This window comes from Bubalus bubalis, chromosome 11, assembly GCF_019923935.1.
Source record: "Bubalus bubalis isolate 160015118507 breed Murrah chromosome 11, NDDB_SH_1, whole genome shotgun sequence".
NCBI lineage: Eukaryota > Metazoa > Chordata > Mammalia > Artiodactyla > Bovidae > Bubalus > Bubalus bubalis.
The window spans coordinates 68,739,729-68,754,190 of record NC_059167.1 but is presented as its reverse complement, the minus strand read 5'-3'; the positions used below and the strand labels follow the sequence as shown (position 1 = coordinate 68,754,190).

Sequence of the window (14,462 nt, the reverse complement as noted above, 5' to 3'; positions counted from 1 at the left end):
GGAACAACAGACTGGTTCTAAATCAGGGAAGGAGTACGTCAAGGCTGTAAACTGTCACCCTTCTTATTTAACTTCTATGCAGAGTACATCATGAGAAAGGCTGGGCTGAATGAAGCACAAGCTAGAATCAAGATTGCCAGAAGAAATATCAATAACCTCAGATATGCAGATGACACCACCCTCATGGCAGAAAGCAAAGAAGAACTAAAGAACCTCTTGATGAAAGTGAAAGAGGAGAGTGAAAAAGTTGGCTTAAAACTCAACTTTCAGAAAACTAAGATCATGGCATCTGGTCCCATCACTTCATGGGAAATAGATGGGGAAACAGTGGAAACAGTGTCAGACTTTATTTTTTAGGGCTCCAAAATCACTGCAGATGGTGACTGCAGCCATGAAATTAAAAGATGCTCACTCCTTGGAAGAAAAGTTATGCCCAACCTAAATAGCATATTAAAAGGCAGAGACATTACTTTGCAGCAAAGGTCTGTCTAGTTAAAGCTATGGTTTTTCCAGTAGTCATGTATGGATGTGAGAGTTGGACTGTAAAGAAAGCTGAGCCTGAAGAACTGATGCTTTTGAACTGTAGTGTTGGAGAAGACTCTTGAGAGTCCCTTGGACTGCAGGGAGATCCAACCAGTCCATCCTAAAGGAAATCAGTCCTGAATATTCATTGGAAGGACTGAGGCTGAAGCTGAAACTCCAATATTTTGGCTACCTCATGTGAAGAACTGACTCATTGGAAAAGACCCTGATGCGGAGAAAGATTGAATGCAGGAGGAGAAGGGGATGACAGAGGATGAGATGGTTGGATGGCATCACCATCTCGATGGACATGAATATGAGTACACTCCAGGAGTTGGTGATAGACAAGGAGGCCTCACATGCTGCAGTCCATGGGGTCACAAAGTGTTGGACATGAGAGCACGACTGAAATGAACTGAACTGAACTGAAAGTAATACCTTCAAAGTCTGAAGGGAAATGATTTCCATATATATACAAACCTTCAATCAAATTAAGAAAATTAATACATTTCCAATACAAAAATTGAAAATACTGACAACGCTATACCTTTTCTCAGGAAGAAGTTCTACTCCATTATTATAAGAGTTAAGGCAAAAAAAAAAAAAAAATAGACATGTAACCTTAGAGGTCCAACGTTGGAAAAAGCAAAAGAAACTCCCAGCCTCCAATGTTTGGAGTTGGGTAGGGAAAGAATGAAGATGGAAAGTTTCAGGACTATTGCAGCCAAGGCCAGGTTGATTTCCCCCAGTGAACCCCTAGGATCACAGTTGCCCAGCAGACCCAGAGTCACTATGCCATACAAGAGGAGTTTTAAGAGCTCTAACATAAGTTTGGGAATCAATTAGTAATAGGGCCATTAAAACAAAACTACTAAAATAGAGGCAGCTAATTACTTCCAGGAAGAAAAATTATAAAAAAGAAAATGTGATTATAGTATACTACTTGGTTCAGTTGCAAACGTGAAAGCATAAAACATGAGTCATAAAATTAGAGCCCTGAGTATTGGTTTTGTTTCTTAAGTGATTTAACCAAGTAATAACAGCAATATTTAAGTTTGGTCAGGGACATGCTGGCCAGTCTTTTTATTCAGTGAAAGATTTACATAAATAGAAACATGCAAGGCCATGCTGAGAAGCAGAAAACAATATTTTTTATAGTATTGTCATACCCAGTGTCAACTCTTGGCTTTTCTGACCAGCTGTGCTCACTGGCCAGATCTCTTAAGTGCAAAAGTGAGCCATATAGTTGAAATTAAGGTAGCTTCCTCATTGTCACAGTTGGACGTGGATGGCTAGGGAAAATCAACCTAGATTTGGCTTTGCTACTCCTCCTAGAACTTTCCATCCTCATTCCTGTCCCACCCAACTCCAAACTTTGATAATCCATGCTCTATTGCTTGCTTTTAATTCTAACACTCTTCTATTTCCTCTCCTACTTTAAGAGCAAAGTTCACAAAATGATGCAAAGTTTACAAAATGAGATTCATGTTTTGTTTGGTTTGAAGATAATTTTAATTTACTGTAAGCATTAAAAAAATTGTGGGATTCACACAAAAATGCTAATAATTTCTGTCTTTTCTTGAAAAATTGTAAGACCAAATTACAGTGGTCATCCATTCTGAGATGGCTGCAGTTAGCAAAATCCGAGTATTGATATGGCATATTCTTTCTAATTCACCACAGTTTAAACACTCTTTGATGTCTCTTACCCCCAGCCTATTTAGTTCACTTATGCAATTTCCCCTTCTTGCAGGCATTTGAATTTACAATTCCTGTCCTAAAGTCTGGTTTCTCTCTACAACTCTATTGGTACAGCTTGCTTGAAGGTTATTAATGGCTTCATTTTTTGCTATTACTCGTGGTCTCTGGGCAGAATTCTTCCTTCTTATATTTCTGTGCTGGTTGAATTTGGGGCCACTTAAATGAGATTCCTCTACTCTGAGAGGTAATGTACCTGCTCTTATCCCTGGACCGTCATCTCATGAATTTCTATGTCAAAGCAGTCTGGTTGTGCACTCTTATACTTGCCACTGAACTTGAGCCAAGAATATTAATTTTGCCATCTGTAAATGTTTGATTTTGTGGCTTTATTTAAATAGTGGCTTGTGGCTATTCCTTGATTTCACTCTGAATTCCATTAAGGATCTGGAGTGTTACCAGTCATGCAGGGACGGGGACTGTGACAGAGGAGACACTGAGTTGGTGCTTGCGAGACATGAGTGCTGGTTTATCCTTCTCTATCCACTAGATGTGGGATTTTGAAAATGTCACAATCTTTCTGAGCTGTGGAACTATGGGGAATAACTTCTTCATGGGTTTAAGGCTTCATAATTTTCAGTGAAATTTTCTATATATCATCTCATTTGATGTCTACATTTTGCGAATGGGGAACAATTAAGGAAGAAGTGAACTGCATTGGCTCATGGGACTAATCCACGAATGAGCTAGGATCTGGGTCTTCTAGTTTCCAGATTAGTCTTTATTCCTCTACACCACAGGGCATTCCCCAAAAGACCCTGCCTTTTTTTGAGGTACACTGTTTACAGTTCTCTGTTTTAAAAGCTCATGATCTCTTTTATATCAGCTTCAACCTATTCCTAAAATGGCATTCATCATCTGAAAGGAAAACATTGTGAGGAGAGGGCCTAGCTTTTGCTCCTTCCTTTGTCCATGGTCAGTATCATAACCTGGGTCTTAACAGAGGTCCTTCTATCACCACTGGCTGAGCACTGAGTTAAAGACACAGACATGTTCTAATCTCTGAATTAATTGTATATAGGACAAGCATAGGGGCTTCCCTGGTGGCTCAGATGGTAAAGAATCTGCCTGCAATGTGGGAGACCTGTGTTTGATCCCTGGTCCAGGAAGATCCCCTGGAGAAGGAAATGGCAACCCACTCCAGTATTTTTGCCTGAAGAATTCCATGGACAGAGGAGCCTTAAGGGCTACAATATAGTCCGTGGGGTCACAAAGAGTCAGACATGACTGCTTGACCAAGACACAAGCATAAAATTTGTCATCTAAACATGGAGCCTTTAGAGAAAGGAAATGGCATAATTTATTACTTTTAAACCACATGCAATAATTGGGATAATCATTCTCATTTAAAGCATTTATTTGCACAGTGCCTGGAATGTAATGGGTATTCAATAAATGGTAGCTTTTAAAAACAGCCTTACCAAAAGAGGTGAGAAGAGTTGATAACTAACTAAAGAGTATGTTCAAGATTTGTTCCCTTGGAACATAGCCCAGAGCATTGGGTTTATGGTAGGAAAAATGTTTTCTTTCTTATATGTAATGTGAAATTTGAAGTCTATTAGACTTTCCACTTAGGAACAGAACTGCAAGAGCGAAGACTCTTTGTAGTCAAGCTTAAAGGTAAAGGTAATTTCTAAGGAGAAGAATTTGGAAGACAAAGAATCAGGGCCACAGAAATAATCATTATAAACTCAGGGATATTGTAAATTAAATTTTATAACAATATACTAAATCTTAGAGAGTCTACCTGTTTTTCAGTTTACCTCAAAATATTAATTACTGTTCAGTCTTATTTCCTGAAAAGTGAAAGTCACTCAGTCATGCCCAACTCTTTGTGATCCCATGGAATAGTCCATGGAGTTCTCCAGGCCAGAATACTGGAGTGGGTAGCCTTTCCCTTCTTCAGGGTATCTTCCCAACCCAGGGATCGAATCCAAGTCTCCGGCATTGCCAACAGATCTTTACCAGTTGAACCACCAGGGAAGCCCAAGGAAGAGATCAAATTGAGAGTATTTTTAAAGCAGTTTGCCCTAATTTCCAACACCACAGCCCGAAGAACACACTACTTACTTTCTCAGTGGTGTTCCAAAGGACTATCTGTAATGCTGGGCTGCCTTTGTAGGGTATCCTTTTCCTGGGGAGTAGGCATACTGAGAGGCAATCCATCTTACCCCCTTCCTTCCAACTTGAGACTTGCCCCCTGATCTCTGAGGGTTGATCACTAATGTTTCAGCACCAGCTGCAACCCAATCCTTCAGCGAGTACAGCTGAGCTAAATTAATCTAATTTTTTTAGCCTTTGCACCCTAGATATCAATCTCCTGGGCAGTTTGCACTCCCTGAGCCAGGCATGGATTCCAGGGCCCCTTATCACTGCCCCCTTTGTGCTCCAGCCCCCAAGCAAACAACCCTGTGGGCACCACAGAGCTGCACAAACATTTGTCCCCACAGCCGACTGGCTTCCTCAGGCCAGTGCGCCTAATGAGCTGGCTGTTACCCGTAAATCAAGTCAAGCATACACAGTTCGGGCTTTCATCAGGTGAGTCCCATTCAGCAATGCCTTTGAAGGAGGGGCCCCTGTGGGCTGCAGAGGCTATGTGCTGCCCAGATAAACACCCCATCTCAAAGATGTTGTTCTGTTTTGCAGACGGGCTTGTCGTTAGTGGGAGGAAGCGTGCTGGGTTGCCAAGTACCAAGAGCGGACTGATGTGACTTGTGAGCCAAGGAAAAGAAACACACACACACACACACACACACACACCCTCCCAAAGAGCCCAGCTGGAGGCATGAGGAAAACAGAAGGCGTGAAAGGCTCACATCCCATCCTGTCACCCACGGATGTGCCATCACCAGGCAGTCAGCAGAGATGTGGCACGTGTGGCTTCAGTGGGATCTGTCATGAGGACCTCCAGCAGTGCTGTGGACAGCTTGATCACCAGCTTGTGGGGCCTCCTCCAGGGCCTTCCCATCCATTCCATGCTGAAGCTCTCAGAGGCTCCTCTGCCTGTTTTATGGCTTTTCTGTACTCCTCCTGTAGTTACACTCTAGAAGATTAACTTCCAATCAGAAAACAAAACAGAAACAGCATATGATGATTTCTTCCACTTTTGTTTTCTTTACCCATCTAGGGCAAACTGTTTTTTCATTCTGGTTTAGAATCTTTCTCTACCTAGGACTTAGCAAGTGCTTGGCAAATTTTATATTGCTTTTTTCAAAATGCTTTTATTCATTTTATTCATTCATTACTAATAATAACATTCAGTAAATATTTACCCAGTACCCAAGATACATCAGACACTGTTCTAAGGGTTTGGGGATACAGTGATGAACAAGATCAACAAATACCCACATTCTATGGAGAGAGGACAATGAGAAAACAAATTAATACAGGATGCAATTTCAGACAGTAATCAGTGAGGTGTTTTCAACAAAGCATCAGGCAAGTTGCCTCTAAAGAGATCAAGTTTAAATTGAAGCTTACTTGAAGTGAGGGAGCAAGAAACCTAAAGATCTGGGTAGGAGGATCCCAGGCAGAAGAGAATGCAAATGTCCCAAGGTAGGATGACTTGAGAGTGATCTGAGGGACAGTAGGAAGCTCTAGACTGAGTCATAAAGACAGGAGTTTAGTGTAGGAGAGGGGGTCAGAGATGGGGGAAGAAGCTATGCCTGACATGAGTGCTATGAGGAGGAGCTGAGCATGGTATATGTCATCTCCAAATCAGAGCATCATGCAAGTTATCTCATTTAACCCTCAGGTAACCCTATTGAGATAGCGTTATTATCTGCTTTGCAGCTTATACAAAGTAAGTTCAAAGTGGCCAGGTGACTTGCTCAGTCTTGCACAGATGCTGATTGACAAAATCAGGAGTTGAAGGCAAAGCTCACTTCTAAATTCCTGCCTTATCCACCATAGCTTTTTTGTTTACACTGTTCTCATTTCTCTGACTTCCTTCTTATCAGCTCTAATTCTCAAATCCTACCCATGTTTTCAGGCCCATTCTGACTACTGGTTTTTTTTTTCCATAATACATTGATATAGATTCAGATGGATGCAGAGGTATCATCTCTGTATCCTTTATGTTGTATCAAACTTCACTAAGTGTCATAAAGCAGATTTTCCAAATGAGTGAAAGGAGGTCTGTTTGTTCATCCATTAGTTCTGCTCTCATGACTCTGCTGTTACATGCATGGCAGGAGTATATTATCCTTTTCTGGATTGCCTTGTAAGACCTAATGGAGCACTTGTAACAAGAATTTGAATAGCTGCATTCTATTCTGTTTTGACTAGGAGAGAAGTCAATGATTGACTGGGTAAAATTTCACTATTTGAGGAACTGGAGAAAGTCACTGGCCTCATTACTAATTCTCTTGAGAAATGAGAAGAAATGTATTTAACTGGCCTCTGTTTCAAGCTCCATTAATCACTTTCACTGTCAGATATTTTCTTTTGTCAGATTTTCAGGGACTCTCATTAGAGTTTTTCTCATGACAACCCCTTCTTTGTATATATGTCTTATGACTTCTCAACAATAATTGAGGAAATTCTCAATAATAATAAACAAGTAAATATTTTACTCTCTGAAGACTGTAATCTCTATGAAGAGATGCATAGAAGTGACACACGTTCCCTGATAAGGAAAAGAACTGCCTGTGTTCTCATGCCTGGATGGGTGCATGTGACCTTCAGGAATTCTTGCCATATGCCAATGACCCTGGGAACAGACTGGCAAGAATGGAGACTCATATGAAGAGACTCAGTGAGTATATGCTGCCTGAATCACTTTATCAGAGGCTGGTATAGATTTGGTTTCTCTTAACAATCTTCTAGGACTGAAACAGAGTTCAAGAAACATGAAGGTTACTTTTATATTTAAAAAGAAAGCATGTAAAACACAGCTTAATAATTGTGGACTATGTTTAAGGAATTTTATTTAACAAGTTAGCTCTTAATCAAAAATTACATGAATTGCACTAGTCATAAAATGCACAAATGCACAGGTGCATGGTTATCATTACAGGAGTCTTGTCTGTCTTGGTTTTACAGACAAGAAAAACCTGCTGCGCATACCAAGCATGATAGCTGAAATAGGTGTGACATTACTTATCACTGCACCCAGTAAATTAAAAAGTTCTTTTGGAATTTTCTAGGAAATGCACGGAAGTGCGCTTAGAAAAATGTTCTCTCATAACGAAAACCTCCCACTTGATTGGCTGGAACATTGCGGAAGCCACTGTAGCCCTCGGCTGGAAGCTGAAGCGTCAAGAGGCTTCTGAGACCTGTTCTTGTGCCCCATGCGTTGCCCTCCTCCCTGTCGGAACCTCCGTACTCTTCCAGTCACGGACGTTTGCTGGTCCCCTGAAAAGTGAGTGTCTCTGCCAGCGACAGGGGACTGTCCTCACTGGATGCCTTCATACAGAATCACTTTCTGCGGCCCTGCCCCCACCCCCGTGGGCATGTGGCACTTCTGGCGCCAACCAGCTCCAGCAGTTTTTGCTCAGACCTTCTGGGCGCCTGTCAAAGACCGTTTGTGACAGGACTTGAGAAAAATAACAAAGCAGCTCTCCCCTCGAACCCTCTGAGGAATGTGAAAACCAGTGTGGACACATAGGCTCTTTGTAACCTCAGGTACACTGTGTCAGCCGCCTTCTCTGGCTGGCAGGGTTAAGTGACAGAACACAATGAAATGCTCAGTTGGGTTGCATTGTGCTAGTCGGGACAGAGGATGCATTTTATTAAAGAAGGCAACATTGTGCCTTCTACCAAACTGAGGTAATTTCCTTCCCTTTTCTATACTTCCTAGCATTTCAGCTCCATACATTTTAACAGTGTTTGCCAGAGTTCACCTGAAGAAAGCAATTCTCCAATAAAAAACTTAAAGAAATATTTTTGTTCATGGCCCAGACCCATAAAGAATAACTACCAGAGGCTTAAAAAAAAAAATCCCAACTTAATTTTACAACTAATTACTTAAGCAAACCAAATAAACAGACCAGTTTTGTCTCACTGAAAAGAAGGCCATAAATATATAATTGGCCCTGGAAACTGATTGATTCAAATCAGAAAATGTGCTCCCCCATCATCCCACTGGCCTCAAGTTTAGGCAATTATTTCATCTCAAACTGAGTTGCTTGTGTAATTTCAAATACATATGTTTATTTAGTAAACAAAAAAAGGGATCCATTTTCGATCACTAGAATTGCTAAGGATATGCTTAAAGTCAGATCTTACCTGTTAATGAGCCAACAAACACTTTAATTTGTTTCTGGATATGCTCGTAAGACCCAGTAAAGAAAGAAGCCCCTTTCAGATATTAAATTTCCTGTCCAAGAGCTGAAATAAGCCAAGAGATAACTCTCAACGTTTGGCATGGAAGAATTAGCAGTTCTCTTGAAGTTACTTCAGTGGTGCAGTCACCAAATCAAGATTGCAATTAATACTGGAAATAAAGGGACAAGGGGAGTTACATTTTTTATATCCATTGTGTACAGAGCTCTCTGATGGAACTTTAATATACATAATCTCACTGAGTCCTCTTCACAGTCAATAAAACTAGCCCATATCACAGGCTAGGAAACTGAGGCTGAAAGAGATTAAATAGCTAGTTACAAATTCCCTAAGCTAAAAAGTGGTCCGATAGGCAGTAATACTATAGTCTCTTGTATTGATCAATTAAAAAAATGTTCAAATCCATGAACTGTCAGCATGCATTCACTTTGGTAATCCCTGGGACCTAAACACTTATGTGACACTCTCTCATGAGAAATCATAGAGTTTTGAAGTTCATTCCTTTATCCACACATTTTTCAATGCTATAATTAATGATAAATCTGAATATTAGTGTGAGGCTGTTTCTGTGCTGGTAACAGAAGAGAATGATTCGTTCAACATTGGGTAAAACGTGCCCGGGTTGATTTTTAAAGCAGTGGCCCTGATCTTTCAGTGCAAAGATTTCTTCTATTTGTTAAAAGATTTGGCTGTCCCTTTTTCCCCGTGATAGTACATATATGTTTATTATCTTTTAACTGAGAAAATACATATCTACCATAACATTTGATATACATTTTTAATTTCAGTAACCTCATTTACTAGTATGAGGAAAATTTTAATGAATATATAGGATATTACACAGTGCCCAGAAGGAATCCAGATATGTAGCATAACAGCATTCTTGGCCAAAGTACCCAAAGCCCCCCCTGACAGTGCCCACCATTCCAAGACTGAGAAACAAAGGAAAGCATGTGGAATAAGGGGGCACTGCGGATCAGAGAGGAGGAGCTGTAAGGAGACAACCACTTTAAAATAAAGAAAAGGACAAAGGAGATAGGGGATTGCTTTAGAGAAGTTATTTCAAGGAGTTAATTTCCTGGCAGCCTGTGTTAGTTTCCCCCAGGCTATTGTAACAAATGACTACAAACTAGGTGGCTTAAAACAACAGAAACTCATTTTCTCACAGTCTGGAGACCAGAAGTCAGAAACCTAGCCATTGGCAGGGCTGTTCTCCACAGACTCTAAGGGAGAAACCTTGTCAGTTTCAGCCTCCTCTAGCTTTAGGTATTCTCTCTGCCTTCATCTTCACATGGTCTTTTATTGTCTGTGATTTCTTCTCTTTTGTCTTTTATAAGAATGCTTGTCACTGGAATTTTAGGAAATCTAGGATTATCTTGCCTTGAAATCTTTAACTTAATCTCATATGCAAAGACCTTCTTTCCAAAAAACGTCACATTCACAGGTTCCAGGATTTAGGATACGGACTTACATCTTTTAGACAATCTCTTAAGAACCATGTATGTTGGGGGGCATTCAACCTATCACACTGCTCATCACCTCACTAAGGCCTCTGGTTTACTCTAAGAAAAACTACTCTGTCAAGAGTGTTAGGAGGTGATGAGTTGAGAATAAGAGGTGATGCAAGGGATCAAACTCAGGCATGCTAGTGATCACAAAGGCATACTCAGTTGACCCATCACCTGCCATCTGAGGCTTATAAATATTTACCTTACCTAGATATATACTTCCGGAGAAGGCAATGGCACCCCACTCCAGTACTCTTGCCTGGAAAATCCCATGGACGGAGGAGCCTGGTGGGCTACAGTCCACGGGGTCTCTAAGAGTTGGACATGACTGAGTGACTTCATTTTTACTTTTCACTATCATGCATTGGAGAAGGAAATGGCAACCCACTCCAGTGTTCTTGTCTGGAGAATCCCAGGGACGGGGGAGCCTGGTGGACTGCTGTCTCTGGGGTCGCACAGAGTTGGACACGACTGAAGAGACTTAGCAGCAGCAGCAGCAGATATATACTTCAAAACATGAGATAATTTTAACTGTCTTTTTTGTTATAATAGCAATAGATGGTTATTAAAATATTCTTGAAAATAAAAAAAATCACAGAATAAAAAGTGTAAATAAAAGAAGCTATTTATTCCATAACTCAGAGAAAGATAAATTCTGAGATGTTTCCTATCTCTGCTCTCCCTTACTTGATCCTGTACTACCACTACTAAACTCCATCAGACTTCACTAACCTAACCAAGTTAAATTATTTACTTAAATTTAAACATGCTTATTTTTAAAATATGATATTAACATTTTAATATAACGCCACTAACATCTATAAGTAAGGCATCAGGTTTATAAATTTTGATTTCTGAGACAATAATTGTATTTTTTATATGGTGAAACATTTTTTTCACAAAACATCCCATGACTTGATCATGTCCTCATTATAATCCTGCTCTCTAGTCATCGTTGTTGTTGTTCAGTTGCTAAATCTTGTCTCTCTTTGCAACCCCAGGAACTGCAGCACACCAGGCTCCTCTGTGCTCCAGTATCTTCCAGTGTTTGCTCAAATTCTTGTCCACTGAATCGGTGATGCTATCTATCTATGTCATCCGCCACCGCCCCCTTCTCCTTTTGCCTTCAGCCTTTCCCAGTATTAGGGTCTCTTCCAATGAGTTGGCTCTTCACATCAGGTGGCCAAAGTATTGGAGCTTCAGCATCAGTCCTTCCAAAGAATATTCAGGACTGGTCTCCTTTAGGATGGACTGGTTTGATCTCCTTGCAGTCCAAGGGACTCTCAAGAGTCTTCTCCAGCACCACAACTTGAAAACATCAATTCTTTGGAGCTCAGCCTTCTTTATGGTTCAACTCTAACATCCATACATGACTACTGGAAAAACCATAAGTTTGACTAAATGGACCTTTGTTGGAAAAGCGATGTCTCTGCTTTTTAATATGATGTCTAGGTTTGTCATAGCTTTCCTTCTAAGGAGCAAGCGTCTTTAATTTCATGGCTGTAGTCACCATCCACTGTGATTTTGGAGCCCAAGAAAATCAAATCTGTCACTACTTCCACTTTTTCCCCATCTATTTGCCATGAACTGATGGGACTGGATGCCATGATCTTAATTTTTATTTTAATGTTGAGTTTCAAGCCAGCTTTTCACTCTCTTCTTTCACCCTCATCTTTAGTTCCTCTTCACTTTCTGCCATTTGAGTGGTTTCATCTGCATATCTGAGGTTACTGATATTTCTTCTGGCAATTATGATTTCAGCTTGTGATTCATCCAGTCCAGCACTGCATGTGATATACTCTGAAGATAATTTAAATAAGCAGGCTGACAATATATAGCCTTGCTGTACTCTTTCCCAACCTTCAACCAGTCAGTAGTTACATGTTCAGTTCTAACTGTTGCTTCTTGACTGCATACAGGTTTCTCAGGAGACAGGTAAGGTGATATGGTACTCCCATCTCTTTAAGAATTTTCCACAGTTTGTTGTGATCCACACCATCAAAGGCTTTAGTGTAGTCAAAAAAGCAGAAGTAGATGTTTTTCAGGAACTCCCTTGCTTTTACTATGATCCAATGAATGTTGCCAATTCGATTTCTGGTTCCTCTGCCTCTTTGAAACCCAGGTTGTACATCTGAAAGTTCTCAGTTCACGTACTGCTGGACTATCTTGAAGGATTTTGAGAATCCCCTTGCTAGCATGTGAAATGAACACCATTGTATGGTAGTTTGAATATTCTTTGGCATTGTCCTTCTTTGGGATTGGAATGAAAACTGATCTTTTCCACTCCTGAGTTTTCCAAATCTGCTGACATATTGATGCTTTCACAGTATCATCTTATAGAATTTTAAATAGCTCAGCTAGAATTCCATCACCTCCACTAGCTTTGTTCATATTAATGCTTCCTAAGACTCACTTGACTTCACATTCCAGGATGTCTGGCTCTAGGTGAGTGAGCACATCATTGTGATTAACTGGGTCATTGAGACCTTTTTTGTACTGTTCTTATGTGTATTCTTGCCACCTCTTTTTAATCGTTTCTAGTTCTTTCAGGTCCCTATCATTTCTGTCCGTTATTGTGCCTATTTTTGCATGAAATGTTCCCCTGATAGCTCTAATTTTCTTGAAGTGATCTCTAGTCATACATATGAGCATATATATGTATTATCACATTTAATCATTACCACAGTTCTCAGACCTATACAGATTAAAAAAAATAATAATAAAAGCAAACTTAAGCCCCTTTGGCTGGCTAGAGGGCCAGTGGGACTAACAGGAGGACTGTGGGGAGCCAAGACTCTCCTTGTGAGGAAAGCATATACACTGACTTGCCAGTAAGGCAGAGAGGAGAGAGCAGACTGAAGACTGCACCAACGGCTGCAAACTTCCATGGCCTCTTTGTGCACCACATCCTGAGTCAAGGGGATGTTCCAATTCCGTTTACTCAACAACACAACTCAGCTGTTTCCCTGTGGTTTTCGTGAGCATGGGGAGAGCCCCACCATGGGATGCAGAGGTGACTTGGACCTCTGCAACGTGCGGCAGGAGCAGCTGTTGTTGGCATATGCTCAGGTAGTGCATAAGAAAGCAGCCTAGAACTCTGACCACAGCCTGTCCACCACAGCCAGCACCTCAGTTACATACCAAAGAGCTCATGTGGCCCAGCCTGCCCTGCATTGTGGCTCCACAACAAAGCCAGGGTGGTAGAGGCTGGGGAGAGTGGGCAATCATCCATGTGGACCAAAGAAGACTTGAACCTGAGGCTGTGTCTGAGCAGGGCAAGGGCAACAATAGCTGACATTTGTACAGGGGCACATTGGAGGCAGCTTGGACCTCTTTCTGTGACCAACCCACTGCAGCCATGAGCTGCATGAGTCAAAGTCCTGCCATGAGCCAAAAGCCTGCAAAGGCCCTTCTTGCTTTAGCACTGCTTCCCTCAGCAGCAAAGGTGCCAGGAGATGGGAAAGTACACACTGAAAGGGAAAAGAGCAGCCCAGACTCAATGCTCAGTGTTTCTGCTCCAGCAGGTTGGATCTTCCTCCACAGCTGATAGGGATAGAACAGAAAGGAAGCCCCACGTCACACTCAGCCACAGCAACAGACCCTCCAGCTCTATCCCTGCCTCCTACCAAGGTGAGAGCTGCCAAAACACCCTGAGGAAAGAAATAACTTGTGTCTACATCCAATCCAGCTCTCCAATCAAAGGCACTGGGTACAAACACTCTTTACAGTGATAGTCCCACATAAGAACAATTCTTCAGGACCACAAGAGGTAACTGTTTCACCTAAATTTATAGAGATAAAAAAAGCTAAAACAGAATGAGAAGGCAAAGGCACTAGTTTCAACTGAAAGAGAAGACCTTAAAAAAATAAGTAATGAAACAGAAATAAACAATTTACAAGATAGATAATTCAAAATAGTAGTAATAAAGCTAAATGAATAACGGAAAGGAATAATGAACACAGTGAGAATTTTATAAGGACCCAGAAAGGTAAATAAAGAGCCAGTTGAAAATGAAATATGCAATAACTGAAATAAAAACACACTAGAAAGGATGAACGGCAGACTAAGTGATCTGGAAGAATGCATAAGTGGTGTGGAAGATAGAACGATGGAAAGCACCCAAACAGAGCAGCAACAGAAAAGCAAATTAAAAAAAAAAAGTTTAAGATATTTTTGGAATAATATCAAGCATAGCAACATTGACATTATTGGGGTTCCAAAATGAGAAGAGAGAGGGAGAAGGGGATAAAAATGTTGAAAATGTATCTGATGAAATTATAACTGAAAAATTTCCAAACCTGAAGAAAGAAATAGATGTCCAGTTATAGGAGGAACAGTGGGTCCCAAGCAAGAGGAAACAAAACAGACATACCAAGACATAACAATTA

The 14,462-nt window shown here is 40.8% G+C and overlaps 2 long non-coding RNA genes across 3 annotated transcripts in view; one reads left to right on the top strand and one right to left on the bottom strand.

Moving 5' to 3' along the window:
* Window positions 1–4,483, bottom strand: part of LOC123328112 — a 30,394-nt gene extending 25,911 nt beyond the window's left edge. For both annotated transcript variants that reach the window (XR_006542888.2, XR_006542887.2), the window contains exon 1: window positions 4,351–4,483. This is a non-coding gene — a long non-coding RNA (uncharacterized LOC123328112). The remainder of the gene's footprint in view (window positions 1–4,350) is intronic.
* Window positions 4,484–4,676: 193 nt separating this feature from the next.
* LOC123328111 lies at window positions 4,677–5,577 on the top strand. The gene is made up of 2 exons (XR_006542886.2): window positions 4,677–4,818; window positions 4,927–5,577. It is a non-coding gene; the product is annotated as an uncharacterized LOC123328111 (long non-coding RNA).
* The last annotated feature ends 8,885 nt before the right edge of the window (window positions 5,578–14,462 follow it).